Here is a 12,249-nt window from a genome sequence, read left to right as displayed (position 1 = left end):
ACTACAAACATCTTGTCTTTCAATCAAACCAAAATAATGAAGCATCAGCAGGGGGATAGTACACAATGTGATCAACAGCTACATCTGAGAGGTCATGGACTTATCCAGGCAATAAACCGACATGCACACACAAATCCCCACCAAACAGCATCAGCTGCATGTCCTGTTTCCTCTCCATAATCACTCATTTAACTCAGTCTCAATGTCTGAGAATGCAAATCAAAGTTTGTGTGTGTGTGTGTGTGTGTGTGTGTGTGTGTATATATATATATGTGTGGTCGGGTGACACACTTGGTGAGCTGCCAGGGGGACTCAGCACTGGGTGATGCAGTGCTCATCTGGCCTGACAAGCTGCAGGAATACAACCAAGTCCAGAGCTCAGGGGAGTTTACAGAGAGCACAGCAGTGTTGTTTAGCATCATTTTCACTGCAGCATGACAGCTCTTTTTCCAAACACAGCTCTTTAACTAGTGAGTACTATTCATCTGGCTGCTGACTATGGCTTGTCGGGAGAAAATGATACTATTTATCAACTTTAACAGAGAATTTGTCCGACTTTATGTTAAATACCTACAGTTCCCTCTGACTGTAGGTATTTAACATAGTACTGGAACAGCAAGGCCAATTCTTTTGTTTTTGCTATACACTGAAGACATTTGGGTTTGAAATCATAAGATGAATAAAAGATGATAGATCAGAATGTCAGCTTTCATTTTATGATATTTACATGTGTTAAACAACTTAGAACACAGCACCTTTGGTGGAAGAATACCCAATTTATAGGTGAGCAAAAGTATTGGAAGCATATCCCTTGCTTGCAATAACTGCTTCAAGCCGACCACCCACTGACATCACCCAACTGTTGCATTCTTCTTTTGTGGTGCTTTTCCAGGCTTGTACCACAGCTTCTTTCAGTTGTTGTTTGTTTTGAGGGGTTTCCCCCTTCAGTCTCCTCTTCAGGAGTTGAAACGCATGCTCAATTGGGTTAAGGTCTGCTCCTTTGTTGTGTTGGCAGTGCGTTTTGGGTCATTGTCTTGCTGCATGATGAAGTTCCTCTCAATTAGATTGGATGCATTTCTCTGTAAATTGGCAGACAAAATGTTTCTGTAGACTTCTGAATTCATTCTGCTGCTACCATCATGAGTTACACCATCAATAAAGATTAGTGAGCCTGTTCCAGAAGCAGCCATGACACAACCTCCACCGCGCTTGACAGATGAGATCATATGTTTTGGATCATGAGCAGATCCTTTCCTTCTCCACACTTTGGCCTTTCCATCACTTTAGTGGTAGAGGTTCATTTTGGTTCCACAACTTTTGTGGCTCATGTCTGAATTTCTTTGCGAATTCCAATTTGGCCTTCCGATTCTTACTGTGGATTTGTGGTTTGTATCTTGTGATATGGCCTCTATATTTTTGCTCTCAAAGTCTTTTTCGAATGGTGGATTGCAATGCCTTCATCCCTGCCCTGTGGAGGTTGTTGGTGATGTCACTGACTATTGTTTTTGGGTTTTTCTTCACAGCTCTCACAATATTTCTGTCATCAACTGCTGTTGTTTTCTTTGGCCGACCCGTTTAATGTCTGGTTGTTGGTACACCAGTGGTTTCTTTCTTTTTGAGGACATTCCAAATTGTTGTACTGGCTAAGCCCAACGCTTGTGCAATGGCTCTGATTGATTTTCCCTCTTTTCTCAGCTTCAAAATGGCTTGCTCTTCTCTCACAAACAGCTCTCTAGTCATGTTGGTTTATCCTTTTAAAAACAAATGCAGTCTTCACAGGTGAAACCAAGAGTAGACATTCAGAGCTATTAATTGCGTAAACAATCAATCTAACAGGGCACACCTGGGCAACAAGAGACACCTGTCAGTCACATGTTCCAATATTTTGATCACTTGGGTGGATTAAAAAAAAAGGTGCCATGTTCTAAGTTGTTTAACACATCTAGATGTAAATATCAGGAAATAAATGGTAGAAAAAGTTCTGATCTATCCTCTCATATTCATCTTTTGATCTCAAACCCAAATGTCTTCAGCGTATAGCAAAAACAAAAGAATTGGCCTTGCTGTTCCAGTACGTTTGGATACGTCTTGACAACGTGTCTTTCTAAGGTAAATACTGTACATTATGACTGTATCATTATGTGAGTAATTACCAACTCTGATATTGTTGGTGTACCATTTTACAATACAAATACTGTGCAGAAAATATATGCAGGCTTAAATATATTTTCAGTTACAACAGGGACAGTTTTTGTTAGTTAGTTGATTTTGTTGGGTTATTATGTTACAATAAAAACATTAAAACAAAAAGTTGTTAAAATAAATGTTCTATCGCAATTAGAAAATCAGCTATTCAACCCTGTTATACATGCAATCATCTGAAATTGAAGTCTTGTTACAACTGTCAAGATATATTTTTTTCTTACGTAAGCCAACTCTAAAGTTGTGTATGTGCATAAGATGTTCTACTGTAATCCACCTGCAGCAGTACATACATCTTCCATAGTTATATTAAAGTTGTTTATGTGTAACTGCACAGAGATGGTTAACATAAAGAAGGACGGAAAGATTTCTCCATAACTCACTGGTGTAGAAAGTGCACGAAAGACTGCAGCACCTCTCAGAGCTGGAGCTGTTTAGCAGGAGACACACAGTGATTTACTCCTTGGTCATCTGGCTGAGAACTGGACATTGGGCTCAGAGTTGCAGTGACCCTGAGCCCAATGTCCTAAGCCTAGCTGACTGATTGGCATTCTGAGGTTTCTGAGGGAAAAACTCTGGGATGATTTGGGACATAATGCTTAATGTTAAAGGTCTTTTATATAATGGATCTGGCCAAGTGGAAGCAGTGAAAAATGTGTAGATGTGTACTGTAATGTCAGAGAGGTTGACAATCTGTCCCTGTTGTGATCTTATGGTTTGTTCTCCCTGTCTTTCTCACACATGCACACACATATACAGCTGTGTTTGTGCCACTTGTGTGAGTGTGTGTGCGTGAGTGTGTCCGAGGCCTGGGTTTTTGTGGTTGCCCATGCTGTTCCACATTCTCTCGACTCTGCCACATGATCTCAGCAGGAAGGCGTCTAATTCGGGTGAGAGCGGAGGATGGAGTCTGGAGCCAGTCAACTGTAGCACTCTTTTCTTTCTTCCTCTCTCTCTCTCTCTCTCTCTCTCTCTCTTTCTCTCTCTCCTTCTCCCTCTTCTCCCCACTGTGCAGGGCGAGGTTCGTTTTACTGCCATCATAAGAAGCACACTATTGATATAGGAGGTAGGCTGGACAGTTCCCCAGGCAATAACTTTAAACACGTAAAGTCAAGTGCCTAGAGAGTGAACGGAGAGCCCAGCAGTCGTCCCTCCCTCCCCCTCTCCCTCCCTCTCTGTTCTCTTCTCTTCCCCCAGGTATGGAGACAGTAATGCCTGTCTGGAGGAAGAAGTAAACCAGATGAGGACTCTTTATCACACCACCCTGAAGCACAAGGTAAATAAACACAGGTTATCAGCCCACAGTGGCTAAATTAGCCCACAAACACACATTACACAAACCCACCATAAATGCACACTTGCAGTGCCACACACAAGCACAATCTCTATCATACAAATAACATATCATTCTGCATATCATACACAAATGTCTATACCATATGCAGAGAAACTAAGTCTGAGGCATTTGGCCACAGTACCCTGGCTCATACCCAAGCTCAAATTTTTAATACAGCTTCAGCCACCAGTGAGATTATTACGGCAACATGCCATGACAGATGCCTTAGAAATGGACAAGTAACAGAACTGGTGTTTACGTCCAAGAATAATAATGTCACATTCAGATGGCTAAAAAGTGCAATGCACATAACAGATTGTACTGTAACTGTAGTGATGCATGCACACACACACACACACACACACACACACACAGTCACTAGATTTTACATTGATATTTTCTTGTCAGTGTAATTAATGTGGAGACTTGGATATAAGTGTGCATACTTATTATTTTGTTTATTTTTGCCAACCGTCCAGACTCCAAACTCATGCAAGGGGTTACATATACAGATACCAAGTTAATACCTCAAAGGTGCACAAGGTAAATGAGGAATATAGACAGAATTCGCAAGTATGCGCAGCAGCCAAGCACAAAGGGTCTTATTCAGAACCAGTGACTTAAGTTCAAAAGTTACATCAATATTTACGCAAGGAAATATTCAGAGTCAGCTTGCGCTCATGATTAACTTGATTTTCTGGGCTTCCCATTCAGATTATTAAAACACCAATGAGGTTGTCACTTCTACTTCTTGTGTTTTTAATCTAGACTGCTGCCTTCAAACAAAAGGCAAAGGCCTTTAACATAACTACGTGATCTCAGCCTCATGCTCCTGTTCTCTGTTGGCCTACACATCCAAGATTGATACAAGTGTTAAAGTTAGATGCACTAGATGAACTTGCTGCAAAGCAAAATTGGATGAGGTGGATGGGAAATGAACTGCTACAGGAAGCTAATCACTATTTCACGTACCATGTCCTCTTCCGTGGACATGTGGATGATCACTGCTTAAGTGTTTTGTAAAAATGGTTCACAAGGTCTGGATTCGTCATATAGTCCTATTATTGGGACATTTGATCTAAACACACACACACACACACACACACACACACACACACACATTTTGATTCTGATCTCGGCTGATGCTCCATGATGAGTCCAAAGCAAGCTCCATCCAGAAAAACAAGTCCAATGTGCCAATTATGACTGCAGAAATATGAAACTTGTGTACTCTATGACCGACTGCCTTAGTGCTGGTTTAAGATGAAGGCTCTTAGAAACACATAAAAGATGACATATTTACCACATGAAAAACAAAAACGCTATGTTGACATTAAGCATTTTTTAAAATAGAACTTTTTTCCCAAAGCACAAATAGAAACATATTTCCTAGTAAATCATAAACAATGACTGAGTTTGGGAAGGAACATGACTGGGTATGACACTGGGTTTGAGAGATCTGCTTGTGTGTCTAAGGAAACACTAAGGTGCTGTGTGTGTGTGTGTGTGTGTGTGTGTGTGTGTTGTTTGATACTTGGTCACTGCGCTATCATAGTATTTGGGCTTGCCTTCCACATGTTACTGATTATCTGTAATTTAGTAGATGAGAGCTTGGTGTAGTCCATCCCAGAGTCTCAAAACTGTGTCCATCAGGGAGGAAAACAAGAGCAAACAACCTGCGGCACTCTGCATTCCCACGCAATATCTAGCACCATACTCAGCCAGCTTCAGCTATTATGCAGCCAAAGCACAAACAGCATTCAGCCAGCACCTGCAACGTACCCAACGCTCCCCTTGCCGATGTTACAGACATTTTCTAATGTTTCATACAGCTATGTGTTTGCAGCTCACAATTTGATTCCTTTTTCGATTCAGTGCATTACTGTGAGACTATAAAAGGATTTACATCCATCCTTAGATTTCATTTCTATAGCCTACATTATGATTTTATTTTCTGCATGTCCACTTCCACTTCATGCTTGTAAAACACCTTTTCAGGCATAAAAATAAAAATGAAAAGCAGTAAACTTAACATAGTGCATATCATGTTCATTTAGAAACAATGTTAATTTGAAATGTTTGAACATACATAAGTCTATGTAAAAGTGCCTACCTGTTTTTGATCGCTTCTGAGTTGTAAGTGACCATCTTGTAGTAATGTCTAGACTCTTTCTCTCTTCATCCATCCATTATTCCCTTTATATTCTATATAAAGTTTGGCTAGATTTCCAGATCATCCTTTCAGCTCTCCACCAATCTGCTTAATTTTTTTTTCCTTACTCACATGACTGCACTGTGGTCTGGCTGTGATACCTGCCCTCTTCCACTCTCATGTCTGTCAAAGACATGTTTACACACAGTATGGTCTCCACTGATTTGATGCTTCTGTATATTGCTCTTACTGCCTGTGACTTCTTTATAAAACCTTTTCTGTAACTGTCTGAGCTGATGTGTAAACCAGTGGTTCCCAACTCTGAAGTTGTACTGCTCAGGAAGTTGACTCATGAAAGGCCTGTTAATGAGCTCAAAAATATCAGAGAGTGCACTTACAGTATGTCTCCACTTGGAAATTTTGCTGCTCCATGTCACTACACTGGGTCTCTCTGCTTGCCACTGCTGGGCATGTCTATGACATTTCTACAGGTTTGGTTATGGCCTTGGTTAAGGAAATAAAGTAACCAAAATCTACCTATATTAAACGTGTTGGGAAAGTAACATTTTGAAATCTGTCTGTTGTAAGAATAAACTGTAAACATGGGTGACTGTTTTATTTAATCAGAATGTGCTTTGGCCATTCTGCTGAGTAACTAGTTTGCTCAAGTGCATTAGCAAAGTAACCTAACAAGCATTAAAATTGTTTTAATTCTGTGATGTTGTTTAGTTATTTCAAATACTACAACAAATTGATGAGCTTTGTATTTTGCTGTTAAGTTTATTAAAAGGCATCCTGCTAAGTTAAAGGTTTGTTTATTTTGGCATGCCATTACAAACGTGACATAGCTCTCCACTGAAGTGAACAGGATGCTGCATGTCAAACTTGCAAGTGGACACACACTGTTAGAGTAGAGAAAACAACAAAATATGCAGTGCAGGGGTACTCTAGGACCACTAAACTATAAGTAACTAGCTTTAAAAACTCTCAATAAAAGCCATTGTCTCATTCTCACAACTACAGTTTTGTTGTGGTATCTTTATTACAAAACCTATAAATATAATTCACATGATAACATAATTATTGTTTTACTAGCCAGTATGAAACTTAGAAGCAGATGCCACACACATAAAAAAGTAACACTAAAAATGAGTGAAACACACAGATTGTGAAGTACGCACAAACGTAAAGTGGAGATCATTAAATTCCATGAACTCACTGAGATCTATAAAGCATAATTCCCTCTACAGATCTGATTTGTTGTGTTCAGTTTATCATGTGTCAGTGATGTGTGTGAGTGCCTGTCACCCGAGACCTGCCCAGATTTATTTTATACTCACACAAATCAAAAAAGATGACAAAACAAGTATAAGTTAAAAATAATCGTAAAAAACACCTAGATGACCTTTTTCAATAAGTAACTCCTTGCAGACAGACATGTCCTCCAGCTCAAGCGTATACCATAGCCACTGCTCAGAAAATGACTCCACGTACAACGAATCTGTCTAATGTACCTAACAGAGAGCAGTACCCACAGACCTGTACAGGCAAAACTAGTCCAGATGTGGCATGCTGTTTGTGTTTTCACACTTCTTTCTCTTTTCATCATGTAGACAGTATCTATGTAAAACTATGGACACAGAAAGTTCACACACAAATAGCATGACAAGTGTGGGTAAAAAAATCTACTAGCAGTTGGTACATAGTTGGCCTGCAGAGGAAAGCATTTCAACTTGTTTGCCTTTGGAAAAAAAAAAGGATTTACCATTGGCATAAGAGTGCCAAGAGTTTATTTTCCGAATTCAAACAGATCCACTCAGTGTCCTGGGGTGCTCACACACACACACACACGCGCGCGCGCAGCGACAGGACAGAGCATGCTCCGGTGAAAAGAGCCACAGGGGAGACAGAAGGAGGAGGGAGAGCTGGAGAGAGTGAGAAAGCGAGACGGGTGAAAGGCGGGGAGCCAGTGACAAATATCTGAAATTCCAGCATCTGCTCTGTCCATTCAGAGTGACCTAAAGTCATGACTTACCTGAGATGGTCTGCTTTCAGATGATCTGAGAGCATTAAATCAGGGATCATAATGAAACAGACTATGATTCATCTGGTTTTGACACATGCCGCACTGGACAACAGTTACAGCAGCAGGAGGACACAGACCTAAGCAGCAATTTACTACAGGTGAGCCTTCATGTGGATCATAGACCATTACGTTTAGTGGTGAGGAAACAGCAAAGCATTTTATATTTGCTTCTCCTATAAACCTCATTCTCTCTGTCTCTCAGCTTCCCAAAGTCTAATTTAAATCTCCCTTGCAATCGCCTATAGGACAACGCCAATAAATTCAACTCATATAACAAGACCTGTACTGCTCTGACATGTATTGCTCTGTTGGAACCAGATGCCAGGTAGAAAAAGGGCATAAAATCATTCAACCATTCAAACTTTCCATTGCTTATAATGATGCCTTTCCAGTAGCAACAGTATCATGGCAATATTTCACAATAAATCTTTTAACCTCTACTTCCCTCCCTAAAGGCAACAAATATGATGCCTTCTGGAATGCTGGAATTTTTTTATGCTGCCCGATAAACAGACACACATGTAGCATCTAATACTATAAAAGTGCAGCAGAACACACACGATGTTTATGATGGTGGCCATTGACGGTTAATGACAGAGTACTAAAGACGTACACACTTTACCAGAAGTGTAGCAATAAAGCCTCTATATGAACTTGCAAGAGCACACACACACATACACGCATACACACACACACACACACACACACACACACACATACACACACACACAAACTTAAATTCATGCACATGCACATACAATAACCCAGCAAGAAAAAAAAAACAGTGGACAATCTGAAAACAGTACTCATTCACAAAGCTGAAGTTTTAAACTGATGTCATCAATGAATACATTGGTATTAATGTTCTGGCAAGCACATTCACACACAAAGCAGTAAGTGTAGACTCTCACCTTGCACGCTGCTTGGTCACTCTAAGTTCCGACGTGAGTGTGTGTGCATGTGTTGTGTTGCCTTCCTTCTCTCTTTCTAACTGACTCCTCTCATCCACAACTCATCGTGTGGCTCCTGTTACGCACCAGTGCTGAAAGAAGGAGGGGGGAGGGAAAGGAGGAGGAGAGGGGGAGTCCAGAAAAAGGTCTAAATGCAACAAAAAAAAGTACTCTGGTGAAGTAAAAAAAAAAAAAATGGAAGTCCAGTGTTTATGAACTCTATATATACACTCTTCCTTCCTTCTATAGTACAGCCATGTGAAGAGACATAGCCATTTCCCAGAACTGTATGTATCTTCTCCCCACCTTCTGCTCAACACTTTCTCTCTCCACTTAAATGCCTTCCTTCAACCTCCTACCTACAGTCCTCTTTTTCTCTCTCCCCACCTCTCCCTCTCTCCTCCTCCCCCTTTCTCTCTCTACCCCTCTCCCTCTCTCAGCTGTGCACCTGTATGAGGAACACACACCTGTCTGGATTTTATTAAAGGTGATGACTCCCAGAGGAGCTGCTAAAATTCTCTTCCTCTTTCCTACACTACTTATGATGTCAGCACCTCATGACCATACTAATTAACATCCCTTCACCTTCACTAACTGACTCACTCAGTCTTCTCTTTTTTCACCTCTTTTTCAGCCTTTTTTTCATGATAGCATGGGCAATGTTTTCATGATTAGCATGAGAAGCACATTATAGAGATTATGCTAAATCTATGAAACTTTTATCACTTTTAAGTAGGGATGTATTGATACTGATATAGTAACAGTCTGACTCTGTGCTTATTTACTTGTACTAATAAAAATGCACCAATATCTACATCCGATACCACAGTTTTGTAATTACAGCTGCCAAAACGTGCTTAGTAATGAAGGCTCCAGAGCAAGCAAGCTCTTTTTCTTGTGGTTTTTGGGTACTTTACATCCAGACTGCTGTATTATCAGCCTCTTCAAAATGTAAAAAACTCAAGTAGTATTGTAAGTGGTGCAGAGCCATGTGTGTGTATGTATGCATGCATGCAAGTAAGCTATATAAATCCAAACATAACAAAAGCACAAACAACAGCAAATTAAACATTTCTTAAATACTTAAGGACTTGAGTTGCTGTAGCTGTTTACAAGGGATTATTTCTCTAATGGTGCTCACATTTCAAATAAGTCAATGTAATAAGAATTCCCTTCTGCAAGAGTACATAGTCTATATGTACACATAGTCTATAATCCAGGCATAAATGGAAAATGAACCTGGGGTATCATACTCACCAATTCTCTGGCAGGTGTATCATGTTTTTGCTTATAATTTTCACTTTCTGTGGCCAGGAAAAGTATTTCCCCTCCATTTAAGATATATATGCCTCCCTCACCGCTCATCATAGCCTCTTCCTAGCTAAAGAAGCAAAGTTTTATTTGCTGTCTGGCAAAGCGTATTTGAATAACATTAGTGCCACAAAAAATAGTTTATTTCACAAAAATTTCATGACAGTTCTCAGTAAGTGCTGCTTTTTTTTTTTTTGATGATTCCAAAATTTCTTATAAACATCCATTCTTGCTATAATACGTATGATATATAGTCAACAAAGCCCTGAGTGAGGCCCTGAGTGATTCCGTCCACGCTTTGAGACGGCCTTACAGTCTGTTCGTACTGTATATTCATGGACCATAAAACAATTCTGTGCTGCAGCACCATTTCAAATCCCCTTATATTCTTGATGACAATTATTCATGGAAAATACTTTAGAAGCGTGCATTTGAAAGACACAGCAAAACAGATAACAAGATTACTGGAGAAAATTTTTCCAGTGCATTGGCCTTCATCACTGCATATGGCAGGCTTTTCTCCAAAATGACAGTTTCCTTCCAAAATGTGTGGAATGCATCACAATGACTGGCTTCCACTTGTGTCCAGTAAAGTCTCACTGAATTTTTCCTTGAAGGCATTACTTTGGCTTAAGTGAAAATATTTAGGAGACTCCACACAGACAAGAAAGCCAGGTTATTGACCTGGTTGAGTATTGTGGGCTGTGCCCCTGAGTTGACTTAGAATCAAGAACTTTAAACCACAACCACTGCCAATGGAACTGAATAACTGAACAGCAAAAATGGCAAACCTCCAGCAACACCTACTTTGGGAAATGTCAGCTTCATTAGCTAAAAAGAACATCTTGCAGTTAGATAAAAAGACACCACGCAACAAATACTCCATGTCCTTTTGGCCACCAATTTTAAGCAATGAAAGGCAAAGCAGTTACTTGCCATATAAAATCTTCATGAAGCTCACTGGAAGTAAAAACCACAGCTAGCTGTGTTTGGATGAAATATCAGTTTAAGGGAAAACAAACTTGACCTAGATCTCATAAACAAACCAGCAGATGCTGTGCCACGCTATAGCCAGAACTGCGAAACCCGATCAGGAGCAATTTTGTGGATGGAATCCCTTAACGCAATCCTAGTCCAAATGCACATTATACTCCATATCCAAGAGATAACAGAAACATCTGATCGCTTGTAGTGTCTTTCTCTCCTATTCACTCATATTATCACACAAGCAAGGGTATAATAAACAAACTAAACAATGATATAAAAGTGACCAGGAAATATAAATAAAGCCTGGGAGAGTGTTTCGATTTTGAAGGAATTAGTAGTCTTGGCCAATAAGGGAATGACCCTAAGAATCATTGAATGTCTCTCACTTCAATCTCACACACTCACACCAATAGCTCTATACACTCACATACTTTGCACTATCTTTATGGTAATGTGATTATCTGGCTGGAAATGTTTTTTCTCATGGTCTCAAGAGTTATTGCTGGTGACATCCCTGGAACAGTTTGTCTTACTGTAAACAGCATATTTCAGTAATCAAAATAGTCACATTCTTACATTATTCCATAAATTCTGGATATTTTCTGGCCATGCCATTTTAAGTATGGCAAAATTACTGCATGGGTAAAAATTACAAATCTTTCCCAGAAAAAGAACACAGTAATTCAGGACATTGTCGAGTATTAAAAGTAAAGCTGTAACTCATGTCTTCAAAGTCAACAGTTCATTTAAGTAATAGTATTTGATAACAGAATAATAGATGCTGCATCTAAACAAAACACAAAAAAGTTGTTAAGCAGTTATATAGCATAACTGAATAGATTTGAACAAGCCTCATTAAGAGGCTTCAGTCAGCACAAGGAGCATCAGTCAATACAGGTAATGCAGGTTGGATCTAAAGATGAGATAAAATGTATTAGTCTAATAAATGCCAGTGTCTCATATAGTGTAGCTGTGGACATAGAGTCTTCAAATAATGCTCTCCAGGTGAAGATGTTCCCAGGTTCTTAGTTCTGCCCCCAAACCTTTTTCTGTGAGAACACTTTTAAGTTTCTAATAAGCTTTACGTGACTGCAGCTAAATCCCTTCAAGTCCATCATTAAGAAAACACTGATATCCAGAGTCACAAGTTTCCCAATAAGACCCCCACCCACACACACCCACCCCCACACCCACACACACCCACACACACCCACAGCTTTACAGT

At 39.8% G+C, this 12,249-nt stretch overlaps 1 protein-coding gene across 1 annotated transcript in view; it reads right to left on the bottom strand.

Annotated features, from left to right (window-relative positions):
• Window positions 1-9,041, bottom strand: part of LOC128317026 (uncharacterized) — a 64,045-nt gene extending 55,004 nt beyond the window's left edge. Inside the window, exon 1 of the mRNA XM_053236576.1 lies at window positions 8,688-9,041. The gene's annotated coding sequence lies outside the window, so the exon portion shown is untranslated. The remainder of the gene's footprint in view (window positions 1-8,687) is intronic.
• Window positions 9,042-12,249: the final 3,208 nt, after the last annotated feature.

Source organism: Pangasianodon hypophthalmus, chromosome 9 (assembly GCF_027358585.1).
Source record: "Pangasianodon hypophthalmus isolate fPanHyp1 chromosome 9, fPanHyp1.pri, whole genome shotgun sequence".
Lineage (NCBI taxonomy): Eukaryota > Metazoa > Chordata > Actinopteri > Siluriformes > Pangasiidae > Pangasianodon > Pangasianodon hypophthalmus.
This window is presented reverse-complemented; position numbering and strand designations above follow the sequence as displayed.